The sequence below is a fragment of the Lissotriton helveticus genome, chromosome 3_1 (assembly GCF_964261635.1).
Source record: "Lissotriton helveticus chromosome 3_1, aLisHel1.1, whole genome shotgun sequence".
Classification (NCBI taxonomy): Eukaryota; Metazoa; Chordata; class Amphibia; order Caudata; family Salamandridae; genus Lissotriton; species Lissotriton helveticus.
This window is the reverse complement of record NC_136061.1, coordinates 132282033-132301203: the sequence shown is the minus strand read 5'-3', so window position 1 is coordinate 132301203 and position 19171 is coordinate 132282033. Positions and strand designations below refer to the sequence as shown.

At 45.8% G+C, this 19171-nt stretch overlaps 1 protein-coding gene across 4 annotated transcripts in view; it reads left to right on the top strand.

Annotated features, from left to right (window-relative positions):
* The window catches only part of PSPH (phosphoserine phosphatase), a 186839-nt gene that overhangs the window by 103709 nt on the left and 63959 nt on the right, over positions 1-19171 (top strand). The window contains exon 1 of one of the 4 annotated variants that reach the window (XM_078679393.1): positions 5789-5966. The exons of the other annotated variants lie outside the window; for them this stretch is intronic. The gene's annotated coding sequence lies outside the window, so the exon portion shown is untranslated. Of the gene's footprint in view, positions 1-5788; positions 5967-19171 lie in introns of those variants that run through there. 4 annotated transcript variants of the gene reach the window in all.

The following is a 19171-nucleotide window of genomic DNA, read 5'->3' as shown; positions in this document are numbered from 1 at the left end:
CAAGACCTCCCAGGGACATGAAACAACAATATATAAATAATGCAGTCGGTCCATCCAGAAATGGGCTTGAGACCTCTAAAGAGATATGGAAAGATCTACAAAAATACCAACACAGTACAGCTCCAGAGGTGAAGAAAGAGGTACACTGTGAGAGCTCAATGCAAGTTTGAGAATTTTGAGTCAGTTGCCTAATGTAAGGGCACAGTTAATCATGGAGTGCTTTCAATAGGTAACAATATACATTAAATCTGGAAGGATGTGAGAGAAACTTTTTGAGAGGGCATCAGGCCACAGAACCGTAAAGAGATCAACAGAACTTTTAAACTTCACTTACCTGAATCATGCTTCGAGCTCTCGCCCTACACTATTTATTCTATCAGAATTGGGACACTTGTAGAGCTCTAAATGATCCCCTATCCAGGGTTTGCATCTCCTGCCGCCGTAGATTGTCGCGGAGTAGATTGGAGTGGGGTAGGTTGGTGTAAATTGTAGTTGGGTAGTTTGGAGTGGGATAGCTTAAGGTGGATTGGAGTGGGTAGATTTGGGTAGGTGGGGTGAGGTAGATTGAGTTGGGGTGCATTGGGTAAATTGGGGTGTGGCAGACTAGGGTAGATTGGTATTCATTGGAGTGGGTTACCTGGAGTTGGTAGATTGTGGTACATTGGAGTGGGGCAGGTTAGGGTAGATTGGAGTGGTGTACATTATGGTGGGATAGATGGGGTAGACTGAAGTAGTTGGAGTGGGCTAGGCTGGAGTAGATTGAAGTGGGGTAGACTGGGGAAGATTGAAGGGGTAGATTGGAGTAGGGTTACATTGGTGTTGATTATAGTGGGGTAGATTAGAGTAGGGTAAATGTGGTAGATCGTAGCGGGGTAAACCGTAGTGAGGTAGTTTGGGATCAATTGGGGTGGGGAAGATTGAAGTGCGATAGATGGAGTAGACTGGAGTGGGGTAAATTGAGGTTGGAGTGGGGTAAATTGAGGTGGAGAAGACTGGGTGGGGTAAATGCAGTAGATATAGGTGGGGTAAATTGGTGTAAATTAGAGTGGGAAAGGTTAAGGTAGATTGGGGTAGGTAGATTGAGGTAGATTGGGGTGGTGTAAATTGGGGCACATTGGAGCAGATTGTGGTAGATTGGGGTGGAGTAGATTGGTGTGGGTTAGAGTGGATTGGGTAGATTGGAGTGGGGTAGATGGAGTGGGGTAGATTGGGGTTTGATCGATTGAAGTGAAAAAGATTGAAGTGGGGTAGATTGGATTAGGATAGATTGAGATAGATTATGGTGGGGTAGATTGGAGTGGGTAGATTGGGGTTGGATAGGTTGAGGTGCAAAAGGTTGGAGTGGGGTAGATTGGATTACGATAGACTGAGGTAGATTGGGTTGGGCAGATTGGGGTAGATTGGAGTGGGCTAAATTGAGGTAGATTAGATTGGGGTAGTTTGGATAGGCTGTACGTTGGAGTGGGGTAGGTGGGGTTGGGGTAGATTGGAGTGGGTAGATTTGGGTGGGTTAGATTTGTGTGGGGTAGGGCCGGGTGTAAATTGGAGTGGGATAGAATGGGGTAAATTGGAGTGGGGTAAGTTGGGTGGAGTAGATTGGGGGGCATAGATTTGAGTAGTGTAGAATGGATGGGCACATTGGAGTAGATTAGAGTGGGGTAGATTGCAATAGGATAGATTAGGGTAAATTGGATTGGGGTTGGGTGGGGTAGATTGGGTCAGATTGGGGTAGATTTGAGTGAGGTAGTTTGGATAGACTGGCATAGTCAGAGTGGGGTAGTTTGGTGTGGGGTATAGTGGGGCAAATTGGAGTGGTTTATATTGGTGTAGATTGAAGTAGCGTGTAGATTTCAGTGGGGTAGATTGGAGTGGAATAGTTTGGGGTAGATTGGAGTGAGATAGATGGAGTAAAATGGGTTGGGTAGATTGAATGGATTGAGTGGTGTAGTTTGGGGTATATTGGAGTGGGGTAGATTGGAGTAGGGTATATTGGTGTAGACTAGGGCAGACTGAGGTGGTATGGAGTAGATTGGAGTGGAATAGAAGGGGCTGGATTGGAGTGGGGTAATGGGAGATGAGAAAGGAGCGTGTAACTGTAAACAGCATGTTTCTTCTCTAAGGGTGCGCTGTAACACACTAACTGTAAACAACATGCCTCGAAGAGACCGTGCATGCGCTGTCTAGCCGAGACCTAAAAACACACCTTCTTGCCTAGGTGCCTGCTACGTGAAGGAAATATAAGTGTGTGCAATTGGTTAATCTTCAAAAGTAAGGGCTGCCTGGAAGCTGATATTGGCTTTAAATGATGGTGCCAATTGAAGCTTCCTGATGTCAAAGAAGTATTCTTTTTAAGTGCTTGTGTGAGGGTGTTATCAGCTCAGCTGCTGAGTGCGTGCTATTAATGGACAGTTATAAAATGATTGTATTAGGTACAGTCTTTCTATTAATAAAATCTGTTTTACAAGCACTTTATCTTAAACTTTCATTTTTTTAACGCTCATGTGGCAGCTTATCTTCAATTATTTGTTATAGTGTATTTCCCACTAATTACTTTACCGTGCATTTATTTTTAAAAAAACGTAAACATGCTTTTAGCCCACCCATTGCTTACGATTGGTTGGCTTCAATGTCACGCTTGTTTGCTTGCGTATGATTGGTTCATGCCACCTGCTCCTTCCTGCTTCCTCCCGGAGTTTCACTGTTGTCTCTGTCATGGAGCTTGGGCCTAATACAACTTCCGGTTTGTAGCCAGTGCCCTTCCACGTGCCGTAGGATCGTACAAGTACTTTTTTTTAACTTATTGATATACACTCTAGAAGAGTGCATGTGTCTGCAGCCTGTCCTCTAACCAACCTCTCCCTCATGTTGCTTGTCCCACCGCCGTATTCTCACTGTCCGCCTTTTTCCTGCTCCCTCCTACTCCACACCTCCTTTGTGCAGCTTGTACCCGTCCTCCTCCTACTGTGCGTTGAAGATGGTCCCTCCCCTGCACCGCATATCCCTTGTTTCTTCCCCCTCACTATCCATTGTTGCTGCTCCATCCCCTGCACCTCCTATGCCTTGTTCCCCCCCCCACTGTCTGTTGTTGATTCTCCCTCCCTCCTTCCTCACAACTCCATTGTGTAGCTTGTCCCCATACACTTTTCTTTAACATATTGCGCAGCAGTGCTAGCTACTGGCCAACATAGATTAAAGACAAAATAGTGCTATGCCACAGTTGGCACTGGCTGCAACGTATCGCTTTTTTTCCCCTTTACTTAAAGGCAAGTTACATAGCACCCTGCTCTGCTGTGCAAAATGTCTAAAAATATTGGCAAAGCATATAGATCTCACATAGGCATAAACTATTGGCTTTGCCAATGCTTGTTCATTTAAGGTGTAGATTATTTTATATGCAGTTACCTGAAGGTGAAACATATACAGAATAGTTGGAGAATATTGTGTTCTTTTTAGCCATGCCTTTGACCCAACCAGAGCCTGCTCAAGTGTGGTGCGACCCGTGCCACCGCACCGGATGCTGACTTGAGGGGGCTCAGTATTTGCAAGTGTATTTTGGTTTTAAAAGCACCTGTTGTCATGTTCCTTGCCTCCAGCAATTTCCAGGCAACAATAAACATGTCCAGATAAATCTGGTGATTAATGTTCTTTCTGGAGAAAGATCCGAGTTTTGTCTAGATTAGGTTATGACTGATCATAAAATAGCACAGCCTGCTACTAAGAACATGTACCATGGGGATTACGAAGTGTGTGTAATGTAAATAGGCCAGTGAATCACTGCTAATTTTAAGAGACATCTTGTTACTTGCAGTTTATCAGTGAATATCCGAATATAGAAAAGTGAATTATCATTGTCATCAAAGAACTGCATGCCCACTGCAAAGTATAGATTAGAGCATAGCTTAATGTTGCAAACAGGGTTCATTTGGGTAGAAACCGATTCTTATTTTTAAAGAGAACCCCCAACTATGGTGTTTTGTGTTCAATTGGGATTTTGTGCTTCCCCAGACCAAGCACTCAACTGTACTGCCTCCCATTATGGATGCCATCACTCCTACATCTTGTAATCCTCTGGCTTATATAACATTCCCTATACACTGATTTACACATGTATGAATGATGGTCTCTGTGTAATGCGTGTGTGATGCAAAGTGCTCTGACACCTTACACTGGTATGAGTGGTGCTATATTACTAATTAAATGCATCTGAAAGAGTGGTTACGGAGACTTGAGGGGCACTGTCAAAAGTTAGTGGTGAGAGAATCCGTGGTGGAGGTGGTCACCACCTCCACCATGGATTGGTTGGGAGCACCAACAAAGTTTGTCGCATGGGGCGCCACGAGTGCTAAAGCATACCCTGGACCCCCCCACCTTGCCCCCATTGCACTTAGGATTACAGTTACCATACTTTTGTAATGCACTTTGGCTGCTGCCCCCTGCCTTTCTTCAGGGCTGAAGTCGGGGTACCACGCAGGTGGACGGCATCCCCCCACTTATTTTACTGGGTGGACGCTGTCCGCCCTGCCAAACAGCTGGACTTCACTCTTTGGCCTCTGTGGGACGAGATCAGAGCTCACAGCACGCTGCTCACGCGCGTACAATCAGGGCCACAGCTCAGCTCCTGCAATTCTTCACACAGTGGACATCCCCCTATGCATCACAGATGCAGGAAAGTCATGCCTTAAGTTCTGCATCAAAGGGCTGAGCGAGAAGAGGCAATGAGCCCGATGGTGCAAGCCACCTTTCGTGACATCACTTCCTGTCGTCCCCCCACTTCTTCTTTATTTTAGGACTTGTGCCCTGCCTTTCTTCCTCTTCCAGGCTCGAACATTGCATTTCCCCATTTCCTCCAAGCATTTTCTCTTCTCCCTCAGTTCAGTCCTTGTCCCACTTATTCCTGTCCTCTAGCCATCTTTTTTTCCACTTCCCTCTTCACCCTTTTCATCATCCACTCGGCTCTTCTTTTCTCTCCTGAGCCATTCTCTAGTCTTCTCCCTGCCCTTCACCCTTCCCCTTTCCACCCTCAAACCTTCACTCCGCAGTTTGTTCGTTACCTGTTTTCTCGCATCATCTTTTAGGCTCCACTGTTGATGGGAGGCTGCGTTTTCACTAGTAATGGCAATAGATACTTCCATACTTTTCTGTTCTCCCCTTTTAGCCCAACCCTCATTACTAGCCAAGATCTCTCGCATCCAGATCGTAGCTGCATTCTAACCCCGTCACTGGTCAGGTTGCTTGTTCGTTTTAGCTATCCACAGGCAACACGTTTAGACATTTTTTTATTACAGATCTATAAAGCAGGGACTCGACCCGAAGGTATTGGGCGCTTTACATAAGCACCATTTCATTACACAAGGACACGTTGGTATTATAGGAGGTTAAGGAGTTTGCCCAGAATAATTTCCATGTTGAACCCACTCCGAAACTCAAACCTTGTTTCCCAGTTGCAAAGTCGGCAGCTCTGGCCGTATAGCTATTAAAAAGCATTAAACACACACACACACACAGTAGAATTAAGGGCTGTGGCAGCAGGCATTACAGTTCTGTCATTTTTGCCCAAATTTCCACACTTTGAACCCCTGCCTGTGAACGGGGCTGTGAGCGCGCTTCTTCCCAGAGGCTAGACAGCTGCAGGGGGCGACGGCCCGCCCCCTCTCCCCGCTGACAGGCTACTGTACCATGAGTGACAGGGCCGCCCTCTGACGTCAGCCCACACGCCCCGCCCAGCTCCTCGCGTTCGAGCCAGTGACGTCCGTGCCGGTGTTAAGGTGGGATGGTCCTCCTTTAAAAGCCCGCAATGAAGCCGGCTGCTGGGGATTAGAGCTGGTTCAGCAGTGTGCACAGGACCATCTGTAACATGCACTTAAGGCAGAGGCGGTGAAGACCTTTCCAGCCGGCGCAGGGGATGAGGCCCGAGCTCCCAGCACTGTGACAGAGAAGACCAGCGCCTGACAACGACAGGGGCCCACGTGAGTGTGCAGCTTTTCTCCCTTCTGCCTGCTCTGTACTGCTGCAGAGAGCACAGCTGGCTGCTGCCTGTGCATCTGCAGTGATGCTATTGCTGATGCAATCTCTGCCAGTGCAGGCATCAGCTGCCTGTCCTGCATCCCTCCAGAAGGTGCGCAGCGCTGCTGCAGGCGGCCAGGCTCACCCTGTGATCCCTGACAGAACTCCCGTTACCACACACATATTTAAGAACCCCGTTGGGCATTCTTTTCTAATCTGCTGTCCACTGTGTGAGGGAGAATGTGGGAAAACAACCTACAAAAAATAGGCACATGTGATCAGGTTAATTCTTATGATTATTAATATTATTAATATAAAAAAACGCTTGCTTCCATAGTCGTTTAGAGTCCCAGTACTATAAATAGCATATAACATTATGACTCGTCCCAGGACCTCAGTTAATCAACCCCAGGAGGATACAAAGCTGAACTGGCCTCACACACCAGACGCTCCGTATCCCATACTTCCAACTTTCAATAACGAAACACATTAATAATACAAATAAAATCACCATATTATTAATAGTTTTAATTATAATGCTGCACCTACTTCAATAGCACGACACGACCTGTGTATCATATTCGAAAACTTGTCAGAAATGTAAGCAGATAGAAATATATTTTCCGTACTTTGCACAGATTTGTAGGTTATATAATGTATGGCTAATTAATCACGGCAATGCATGTGAAGCTGAGGTACCAGCTACGTATGTTGAATGTTCAATGTCACACAAGTCTTCCATGACGCTGCAGTGTGTGAATAGTAGGTTTCATTTTTTCTTACACGCTTCTGCATGTTTTTATGACGATACTCTTGGAAGTGGACTTTAATAACAGCGCATCCCTAAGATGTGATATAAGAAATGCATAATAGGTAACAAGCATGTTACGGCGCAATCATTTCATCTGAACTGCAGGCTAAGGTTAGCCAAAAAAAGCAGCCAAGCGGCAGAGACTTTCGATTAGATAACACGTCTGACAAGAAAAACCATGTGCCGTCGTGGGTGAACTCCACGGCGCCCGAACTCGTTAGGAGTTATTAGCAAGCACATAACGTTGCATAACACCCCCCGCAATTTAAATCCACATTCCTTCAAACAGGTCGGAATGTTTCTGTGACTGCTGTAAATCGTTCAGCGATGTCTGTCTCTGGCTGGCAGTCATTCTGCTGCTGCTGCCTTGTTATTTAGGTCGAGCCTACCAAACCGCAAAGCTGTCTGGCTGCGAAAGACCTACTGGGAGCTTACCAAGGACATACAGGGGCTTGGAGCCTGCCCATTGGTTGGCTTCCCTGTCACTTTAATTTGCCGGATTCTAATGTGTTTGCTTTTCAAGCACTACTTTTTTCTTTTGGATGAAGCACTCCATAAGAATGCGTGTGTAGTCTCTCATGTACTTCTCTTCCTCTGCGCTCAGTGTTGCTCTCTGTCGCATGTATGCCCCCACCCGCCCCCCTCGATGTTGCGCACGCCATCATGTACTTCCCCCTGTTGATTTCTTGCCCTTGTGCTTCCCCCCCGCTCCATGTTGCTCTTTTGCCTGTTGCTTCTTTTTTCCCTCCCCAACCTCTGTGTTGCTTCTCCCCACCTGCACCTCCTCTCTCGCCTGTTCCTTTTCCTCCCTGCCCCCACTCTGTTTCTTGCCCCCTCTTCCTCTCTCACCGGTTGCTACACCTCCCCACCTCCACCCTCTGAGTTGTTTCGGCATTTCCTGCTTTTCTTCCACCGAACCCGCATCCTCTGTGTTGCTCCCCTTTCCCCAACCCTCTTTGTTCCGGAACCCCACCCTTAGTGTAACTCTCTTCATCAGTGCTTAAAAAAATTGGCTTTCGTATATGCATGATGCTCTTTTCTACAAAATTGCATGCCTGCTGCTTCATATGGCCTTTTTTTAACTTTGTTTCTATAGACTGGCTACATAACATCGGGGAGGCTGTACAGCATGGCTTATTACTATTGAAAATGGCAATAGGTTTCAAAGGCGAGACCCAGTGGCTTTGCCAATCATTGTTTATAAGTAAAAAAGAACAGGCAATGGACAGAATGCTGAGCAATGCAAACAGGCACCCTGCGTCACAGATCTGGGTTTAATCCATCATTTTTTTGCTCACCACTCCACCCTTATTTGGATCCTGCCATATGCAAATCAGTCTTGACTCTGCTCCTCATAGGAACAGTCCAGTCCGAACTGCCAAGACAGGTCCTCCCAGGACCGGAAACAAGCATCCTGGGACCGATTTTGGGGTATCTCCCCTCATCAGCCAGGCTAGCCTGAATCCAGTGGCACAGTGAGGATGTATGACGTTACAACGCAGGCTATTACAACGCCTGCCTTTACAACGCGGTTTTTACATCGCAATCCATTACAACGCATAGCGCTTTGGGGTGCTGGATAGTGAATAGTTTAATTTACTATTCCAACTCCAGTCCCCGTGGACACTAGGGAAGGTTATTGGATAGTAAATTAACCTATTCTCTATCCTAGAGCGCCCCCCAGCGCAATGCGTGGTAATGGTTTGCGTTGTAATGACCGCGTTGTAATGGTAGTGCGTTGTAAAAGTTTTGTTGTAAAGGTTGTTTACCCACAGTGAGCATGGTAACCAAGTCTGGGCATATGTTACTGTTCCTAATCACAGATCCACTTCACGATGCGTGGAGGAGGGAACAAGAGGCGCAGGGTTCTAGGAGCTAGTAGCCTCCAATACTGTTTACCACAAAAAAAGCTGCCCCTAGTATAGTGACCCTATTGAAGTTACGGTTGTATTGTGAGTGAGGGCATCTCACAAAATGTGACGGACTGATCTCACACACCACCTGGTGTCATGCTTCGATCATTGACCAGTCCTCGCCCTCTAAAAACTTGGTTTGATAGAGGGCGGGCATACACCTGACGACATGGATGCTCTTCTAAACTAAGTTGGGGCCCGTGAGAATGTGAATGAGGATAAAAATCATTATAGTTATTTTAAATACATTTTAATGTGACTAATAACTATATGATATTAAAAGCAGTGGACGGTGTGTGGGGAATTTATTGTCCCCTACCTGTCGTACAAATGGTAAACATGTTTCTGCCGTGTTGGCCCAAGTGGGTCCAAAGCATTCATCAGGATCGAAGTGTGAAGAAGGGGGCTCTGTTGTTACCAGCTGGTGGCAAGAAGATACCACTGTGCGGGTGTGGCCTGTGCCACTCTCCACTTCCAAAATGCCTGCCAAATGTCAAGCCCTAAATGTTACAACTACTTGCCCCATGGGAGAGGGGAGGGAAAACTCCTGTTGTCAGCCCAACTGGTGGCAAGAAGTTACCACTGTGCGGGTGTGGCCTGTGCCACTCTCCACTTCCAAAACGCCTGCCAAATGTCAAGCCCTAAATGTAACAACTGCTTGCCCCATGGGGGAGCGGAGGGAAAACTCCTGTTGTCAACCTGTCTCAGGAAAGTGTCCTTCATTCGTCCTATGCGGCTGCTCCTGGTCCTCCCAATATTCGTCCTATGCTACTGCTCCTGGTACTCCCAACATTGGTAGAAAGTGGTACCTGTAGATTTATGACATAGCCGAATTGGGTCGAGTAATCGCGGCAACATGTACCGGCAGGTGCTGACAGTAGAGCTGTAATGTCATGCTAACGTCCACTGGATTAGCGATTATCCTACCCCTCACGCTTCCGGTCCCGGTGGTGAAGCAGGGTCAAGCGTCAGACAGCAGTACTGTCTTTTAAATCCTATGCATTTCCTACCAGCAGACCTGTCTCTCAGTTTACTCTTATCTTGACGACTAAGGCCCCATATGTTTTAAAATATATGCAGTCACTTAACAGATTTGGCATTGTGTCATCAGTTTAGGAAATATCTAATAATGTTAGAGACTGGTGAGAATTTTACAATTCAAATATACACCAAAAAAGCACTTCAACACCCCCTCAGGGGTAACAAGCGCTATCCTTCTCAATCCAAATAACTGACTAACATTTCCACTACTCAAATTACTTTCATATTACACTACACTAATTCAACACTAATCCTTTATGGGTTCCAGAGTCCGTGCTACTCGCCAGAAAAGCACTTTGACGCCTTGTCAGGGGTAGCAAGTGCCATATAAATGCAAACCTTTTTCCTTCTTCTATCCTGGCGCTATCCTTCTGAATCCAGATAACTGACTAACATTTCCACCGCTCAAATTACTTTCATATTACACTACACTAATTCAACACTAATTCAACACTAATCCTTTATGGGTTCCAGAGTTGCGCGCTACTCGCCCTAAAAGCACTTTGACGCCTCGTCAGGGGTAGTAAATCCAATTACAATACAACACAAATAGACAGCCATTAAGCGGCCCGTGGCATGCATGACATATTTAACAAGCCCACGCTCTTTAATCCACACACTTTGTACTGTGTAACTTTTAGGCTTACTCCTATAATCAGAAAACTTGTCAATATAAGACTCGGCATTGCAAAGTGCAGTGAGTAAAACTGCTCTACCGTCTTCATGTTTCAGACAAGATTTGTCCGGCTTGGCCGCATATTGTAAATTATGGTGACCTTAACAATTAACATATTTACTCATTCCCCATGGGGCACTTACCATCGTGCTATATGTAAGGCTCGGGCAGCGTTTTACGCTGCGGAATTTGGCAACAGCCCTAATCCAGCTAAAACCATCTTTACGGTGGTAAAAGATCTGGCTGTGAAGCGAGCCTCGGCAATTACTCCAAGTTCTACGGCACACTGCGAGGCTCTTGCCCTGTTCTTTCTGGAAAAGGTTCAGAACATCTACCTAACATTCCCTGAGGTCAGGGAACCGGTAGGTACCCCAGACTATATGGCTGGTGATTCCATGCTGTCTGTGGTGCCTCCATTAACAACTAAGGGCTTTGACACTTTGGCCCAGCGGGTGAAATCCGGGTCGCCCGCTGATTTGCTTAAGCCTGCCCTTTTCAGAGACCAGCTTTTTATGGGTCGTACCTCGATCCTTTCTCTGTTGAACATCTCACTAGCCTCAGGCACGGTCCCTGTCAGATGGAAGCGGGCTGTGGTTTCGCCCATTTTAAAGAAACCCTCTTTGGACCCGGAAAAGCCGGAAAGTTATCGGCCCATTTCCTTGCTCCCTTGGCCGACCAAAGTTTTGGAGGCCCATGTGAATAAGACTCTTTCCGACCACCTCTCCCGTCTGAACATCTTAGACCCCACCCAGAACGGTTTCCGTGCTGGACATAGCACAGAGACCGCCCTTCTCACCATGGCTGAACATCTTCGCACAGTGATGGATGGAGGACAGACGGCGGCGCTGGTACTACTCGATCTGAGCGCCGCCTTTGATACTGTCTCCCATCCAATCCTGTTGCAGCGCCTGGTGGAGATAGGAGTGTGTGGGTCTGCCCTCCAGTGGTTTCGGTCTTTCCTCGAGGATCGTTTCTTCAGCGTTGCAGTGCCACCGTTCCAGTCCAAATTCCATCTACTGAAGCAGGGAGTACCACAGGTGTCCTCGCTGAGCCCCACGTTGTTCAACCTTTACGTGAGACCGCTGGCTGAGGTTGTCAGGAAATGGGGTATGACCATGGTGTCATATGCCGATGACACTCAGCTAGCGGTTACGATCAGCGGGGATGTTGACCTGGATGCTCCCAAGTTTCAGAGTGGTCTTAGGGCGGTGGCAAGCTGGATGGAGACCAACTGCCTCCAGCTCAACGCGAAGAAAACCGAGGTTATGATCGTCGGCAGACGGGCGGACCTCTGGGGAGATAGGTGGTGGCCTCCGGAGCTTGGGCCGGCTCCCCTCCCGGTGACGGAACTAAAGAACCTGGGAGTGTGGATGGATCCCACTCTCAGTTTCGAGGGGCACACAAAAAAAACGGCGGCGTGCTGTTTTGGAATCCTCCGATCTTTGCGCCCAATTCTCAAGTTCTTTGATTCACGCACCCGTCAGTTAGTTATACAGGCGACTGTTATATCACGCTTGGATTACGCCAGCTCGCTTCTGGCGGGTGCTAACCAGGCCGAACTTACCCGACTTCAGCGGGTGCAGAATGCCGCTGCAAGGGCTATTGTGGGTCTCCCCCGTTTCTGCCCTGTCTCTAGTACCTTGAACGCTCTACACTGGTTGCCAGTTAGAGCTAGAATCCAATTTAAGGTACTCTGTTTAGCTTTTAAAATCTTAAAAGGTACGGCTCCTCAAACTCTACTGGATCTCCTGACCTGGTATGTCCCCACTCGGCACCTGAGATCTATGGGTCAAGCTCTCACCATTATCCCTAGATACAAGTTGTGCCGTGTTGGAGGCCGGTCTTTCCGGGTTAAAGCGGCCGAACTGTGGAATTCCCTTCCGGTGGCGATTCGGCTGTCGGAAGATCTTTTGACCTTTCGTAGGGCGATCAAAACTTTCCTTTTTTAAATAAAAATCTGTCTGGATTGCCTTAGTTGTTGTGTTTCTGTGGTTGTCGCGTGGTACCTTGCCGTGCGCCGGGACGCCCCTTAGCTGGGGCAGCTGTGCGCAGTACAAATCCACGTAACATAACATAACTAGAGAAGACATTAGGGGCCAGATGTAGGTAGGCAAGTACCGGTCGGTAACGGCCGAAAATCAGTAAATTCGGCCGTTACCGACCGGTATTTGGAAAATGAGATGTAGGTGGGTATTTTACTGATTCGGTAATTTACCGAATCTGTATTTTAAGGAATCGGTAAATTACCGTTTCCTTAAAATACCGAATCAGTAAATTACTGATTTTGCTATGTAGGGAGCACTCAAATGAGTGCTTTTCCCCTTTTAGGATTCGTTATTTACCACCAACTACAAGTTGGTGGTAAATAATGAAAACCTTGGAAAAAGCATTTTTTTTGCTATTCCAACAGTACCATGTTGCAGACATACATGCCATTCCCCTTAGGGCATGTATGTCTGCAACATGTGCACCCATACACAATTGAGGGGTGCAACAGGGTGTCAAAGTGACACCCTGCCACCCTTCAATGTTTCCCCCTTTTACCGAATCGGTAAATACCGATTCGGTAATTGGCATTCATTCCTATGGGCCTACAGGCCCATAGGAATGAATGGCAATTACTGAATCGGTATTTACTGATTCGGTAATTACCGAAACTTACCGAATCGGTAATTCTTTCGGTAAAATTACCTACATCCCATTTGCCTGTTCTTAAATACCGAATCGGTATGACTCGGTATTTAAGAATCGGTAATCTGGGATTACCTACATCGGGCCCCAAATAGTCCAGCTACCTGATAAAAGCTTATTGTTGACTCTATAGCCTGTGGTAGTTGTGCATTCCTTTTCTCCTCCTGGCTTACTCCCTTATAATATAACGAAGGGACCCTGCCATCCTTGCATGGCAGGTCTTTGCTTGTCAACAGGGAGGAGCCACTAAAAGGATCTTCTCTTTGAGGATACCACTCCTAAGCAGCATCATTTCAGCTTCCTCAGTATTCATCCTTTCTAACCACAGAGGTTAGTAACCAGTCTGTGGAGGATGAATGTCTTCTTAGTAAGAGAATAGTTTTGTCCTGTGTCTGTATTTTAGCCTTTTCAAGTTGCCCTTTAACATATTTTTTTCTTATGATTTGATTGTGATTTAAGCTAGAGTCACCTAAATCTTATTAATTTATACAACTAAAGGATTATGCATGTTTTGTTCACTTCAGGAGTCGAGAAATCATGTTTCTGCCTTTTTATTAAATATGCCAGTTCAGCTCTGTTTTAAAGAATGATTTCATTGTCATATACAGAAACCAATTATTTACGATTCTTCAATTTTGAAAAAAGATACATCGAGTGTTTGTTTTCATTTCAAAATTTGCTCACATTTATTGTGTCACCGTCCAGGCGCAGTAATCATTGTACATTACATTTCAGTCGTGGTAAATAGAATAATAAAAAGGCCCTTCACAAGAACACTCTGCCAATGAAAATCTAGGCTGTGATTTGAACTGTTCTCCCCACCTGGAGAGTAGCCAGAGGTGCACACATGGACACTGCAGTTGTTCATGCTCTCAGGTTCATTATCATACAGAATTCATGCCCTCTGACCCACAAGCAAGCCGCATACGTGGACATGCTGCCGACATAAAACTGAGAAGTAGGCAAGGACACTGATAAAATAAAAACTTCTCTCAAATAATGATAATATGCTTGACACGGGCACTCCTTTTTTTAATCCGTTTTATAAGGATGACAGGCTGTGCCAGCCCCTATCAGTGTTCGAACCTGTAATCTGCAGAAAACAGCCCGATCTCAGCAGCAAGCACTGTACCTTCTAATCCATTTTAGTAGCATTTTTATTACAGCTTAGGTTTCTTGAAACCATATGTATGTGAAGATATAAGATCGCCGTTTGTATTTTTGATCCATAGTTTCAGTGGCTGGTATGTGTTTTGGAAACTCAGTGGTTCATTCGTTGCCCTCTGCTCGTGAATTTGTCCAGCATTTCCCACTTGTTGGCTTGAAATTTCTCAAAGCAGCAATTGCATTTTCCAAGCCCAGTTGAGTTGTAATGACGGTTCTTTCATGTAGTATCACCTCACCAAAGTCTCAAACCTTGACAACACATACTGATACTTCCTAACTCGGTACGTCTGTTTTTAGCTGCCCTGAAAGGAAGTAAAGCGTGTCATAGTCCAAACTCACTTTTACACGCAGTCTCTGAAGCAGTTGCATTAACCTGGTGAGCTATCGCGATGGCTATTGTACTCTATTCAAACAGTTCTCTTAAAAGTGCTGACTTTCCACATTCCTAATCTCAGATTCCTATTCCGAGAGAGCAGCACTGCCTTATCTTGGGTGTGATTTCCCTGCACTCAGCGGTCTGCTCTATCTTGTGTTTGCACTAATGCACTACGGGAAGGAGTTACCTAACATCACAGTTCAATGTTCCCATGTGTATTTACTAAGACGTTTGGCCTTTTCCATTTAGAATTAAAATCTATACACTGCAAAAAAAACACGATTAAATCGAGGTTACGGTTCATTGCGTAAATTAAAAATCCCTATAATGTGTTATGGTGCACTACGCAAATCATAACTCACCTTCTTGCCGGGTACTGCTCGTGACCTCACACATGACATCGCTAATGACACCTCACATTATTGTTGATGTGGCTTATGGCATCGCATGAAATCAGTGTGATTTGACTGATGTGCGCATTATTTTCATCAGTTGTATTCTTTTAGCTATGGTTATTTGTCGCACTGATTTTTCACAAGCTACTGAATAGATTTATTTCACTTGGGTGTGAATGTTCTGTTAGTGTATGACCAACACAAGCTAAGGGGCTCTGACCATCTACTTGAAATGTCAATCGTGAAGAAATTAAACACAGCAAACCAACCATTCTCTGCAAGTGCTGCCAGAATATGGAACTCCATTCCTCTGGACAGCAGAACAATGTAATCCTATCAGTCACTTAATAAGAAACTGAAAAACCCACAATGCCACCTCCACGTATAGACACGGCCAGTTACTCACTGGTAAACTTCATTACTCCGAGTACAAGTCTTCCTCGTCTCAAGCCTGAATTGCGATTCTCCTATTAACATGACCAGAGAATCTGGATTTCATTAAAGACACGGAGGCTGACATTATGCATTATCCTTTAATAAGCAACTCACACAGCCGCACTACATCATAAAGGATAAAGTTCTAGAGTTAACAACAAAGGATGTATCCAGGAGATGATCTGCCTCTTTTAAAAGAATCGCAGCAGGAAGAACTTCAAAAAAACTGAGAGATCCGGGTAAGGAACGAACTTCAAAGGTTGAGAGACCAGGAAGCTTAAAAACATCATGGAAGAAACTTCAGCAAGTCAAGGGCCAGCCGGTTAAACGGAATTGTCTGAAAGAAAGAAAAGATTAAGAACCAAGAGCCTGAAGAGATAAAGTATCACATAGGCGTAATAACGGATTAAAACAATTGAAGTAATCAATAAGAACATGAACAATATATCAAAGATGTAAAAGGTTCATAAGAGATATCCCAAAGGTTGTAAAAGGGAGGAGGGAGGGATAATGTCAGCCTCCGTGTCTTTAATGAAATCCAGATTCTCTGGTCATGTTAATAGGAGAATCGCAATTTCATTACAAGACCGGAGGCTACATTATGCATGTTCGTAGCCTCGAAGGACGACCTCAGACATATGCTCGATAGGCTTGCAATAATGACGAACAAAGGTATTAGCATTTGACCAGTCAGCAGCTTTCAGGATATCATCCAACTTACCACCTGACCAGAAGGATTTACTGGCCATAGCTCCTCTAATGGAATGTGCTTGAAATTTCGAGAGGTCTATACCAGCAAGTTTCATGGTAGATTTAACCCATCTACCTTTGGAGGTGGAAGAAACAGGCTTAAAAGGTTTCACAAAGGAAACTAAAAGTTGATTTGCATCATGAGGGCGTAGGAGAGACATCCTAGCGTTGTATTCTTTCATACAAGCAGCCACACAAAGTTTAGGCAAACTGTCAAAACGAGGATAAAAGATAAAATCTGACATGGTTTTAGTTCTTCTTAGTAATTCAAACTTGACACCAAACATATCATAACACCTATTTGAGATGTCTAAACTTCTGATGTCAGATACTCTCCTACAAGAGATTAAACATAAGAGCGTGGCGAGTTTAAAGGAGAGAAACTTTCTATTAAGGGAAGAATTGTCCGGCCAAGAACAAAAAAGGTCTAAAATACACTTGACATCCCAAAGGGTCTGGTATTTAGGTCTAGGGGGTCTTCTTAGTCTTCTACTCTTGAGGACTCTACAAATAATAGGATTTTTACCTACCGATTTACCGTTGATAGGAGAATGACCAGCAGAGATTGCGGATCTGAAGCAATTAATAGAGCGATAGGAAAGGCCTCTGTCAAATTGTTCGACCAGGAAATTTACGATATTCACGACAGGAGTCTCCACGGGATCCAGACTCCTTTCCAGGCACCAATGAAACCATTTCTTCCAAATGTTGTTGTATCTAAGGTGTGTTCCAGGGGCCCAAGATTCTCCGAGGAGAGAGAGAGCTGTCGACGAAAGTCCAGACAGCTCGTTAGATTGCCTGACACCTTCCAGGCAAGAAGGTTCAAATTCCCCTCGAGAATAAGATGATGATCTTCCCCGTCTGCGTTCGAGACCAGGCCTGGAGAGGCTGGGATCAGAAAGGGAATGTCGCATGCTAGTTCCAGGGCTGTCGGGAACCATGCCTGGGACGGCCAAAAGGGAGTTATAAGGATCAGAAGGCATTGTTCCGATCTGACCTTCTGAAGGACCCTCTGAATCATGGCGAAAGGAGGGAAGGCATAACCCAGGAAGTGGGACCAAGGTTGGAGAAACGCGTTCACAGCAAGAGCGCCCGGGTCCGGCATCCAACTGAAATAGTTGGGAAGTTGGAAGGTAAGCCTGCTGGCAAATAAATCCATGTCCATGGGACCCCAAAAGTGGAAGAGGGAATTGAAGACGTTCACATCGAGTTTCCAGTCCGAGAAGTCTATAAGGAATCTTGAATTCCAGTCCGCAGAAATATTCGATTTCCCGGGAAGATATTCCGCCCTGAGGGAAATTTTGTGTTCCAGACAGAACATCCAAAGTTTCCTGGCAAGGTTGGAGAGATCCGCAGATCTCGTCCCTCCAAGGCGATTGATATAGGCCACAGCGGAAACGTTGTCCATTTTCAGGACAACGGACCTCCCTTGGATGGAGTGTTTGAAGCTCATAAGGGCGTATAAACCGGCCGTCAACTCCAGAAAATTTATGTGTTGAGAAGATTCCGACAGGGTCCAGACCCCACCGGTGTTCTGGTCTTCCAAACGAGCACCCCAGCCATGAAGGCTGGCATCTGATTCTAGGACAAAATCCGGGGATGAGCCGAAGATAGCTTTGCCGTTCCAAGCGTCTAAGTTCTCCAGCCACCAAAAGAGCTCTGCCCTGGCATCTGGGTCCAGAGACACAAGGTCCCCGTACCACAGACCCGAATTGAGGGCTTTCCTCTTTATTCTCTGAAGCGCGCGGTAGTTGAGGGGACCAGGAAAGACAGCCTGGATGGAAGAAGAAAGGAGCCCAAGAAGTCTGGCTAGTTCGCGGAGAGTTAAAGAGTCTTGTTTCAACACGGATCTGATCTCCTTCCGGATCTTGGCAATCTTCTTGGCAGGGAGAAGGAGAAGGCATTTCAATGTGTCCAGGGTGAAACCGAGGAACTCTATAATTTGGCAGGGAGAGAGAATTGATTTCTCTCTGTTGATAATGAAACCTATGCTCTCTATTAAGTTCATGGAGGTTTCTAGATCTCTTAGGAGATCTGAATGGGATTGGGACATGATAAGAATATCGTCCAGGTAAATGATGAGGCGGATACCCCTCTCTCTTAGGATTGTAACGACACACTTCATGATCTTGGTAAAACACCAAGGGGCAGAAGAGAGGCCGAAGGGAAGAGCTTGGAACTGGTAAAGACGTTCTTTCCAAGCAAATTGAAGGAAAGGTTGATGTTCCTTGTACATGGGGATGGTGAAGTAGGCGTCTTTCAGGTCTAGCTTGACCATCCAGTCTCCTTCGAGAAGGAGATCCCTCAGGAGGTGGATGCCCTCCATTTTGAAGTGACGATAAACCAGAAATTTGTTGACTTCTCGAAGGTTTATTACGGGTCTCCAACCCTTGTCCTTCTTCTGCACAAGAAACAGTGTGCTTATGAACCTTGCATCGGACCATGGAACTTCCACAATTGCGTCTTTTTTGAGCATGGAAATGATTTCTTCCTCCACGATCGTTTGTTGATCTTCCGGAAGGAAAAAGGGATGGGGTAAGTGTGATTGGAAGGGAATCTGAAAGAAGTCTATCTTGAAGCCCATAACTGTTTCTAAAACCCATGGATCTTGGGTAATTGAATCCCAGACATGATAGAACTGTTTTAGTCTGCCCCCCACTATGGGAGGGAAAGAAGAAGGAGGAGTAGTACTTACTTGTAGAGTTGGAGGTGTTGGGAGTACCTCGACCTCTTGAACCACGGTTTCTCGGGCCTCTTCCTCTCTGGGGAAAGAAAGGTTGTCTAGGGGGGTAGAAGCCCCTTCCTGTTCCTCTGAAGGACGAGTAGGGTCGTTGGTTGCCTCGGCCGGAAGAGCGACCCCTTCTACCGGCCTGGCCAAAAAGGTTGTTGTTGAATACCCGTCTCAGGTTATTT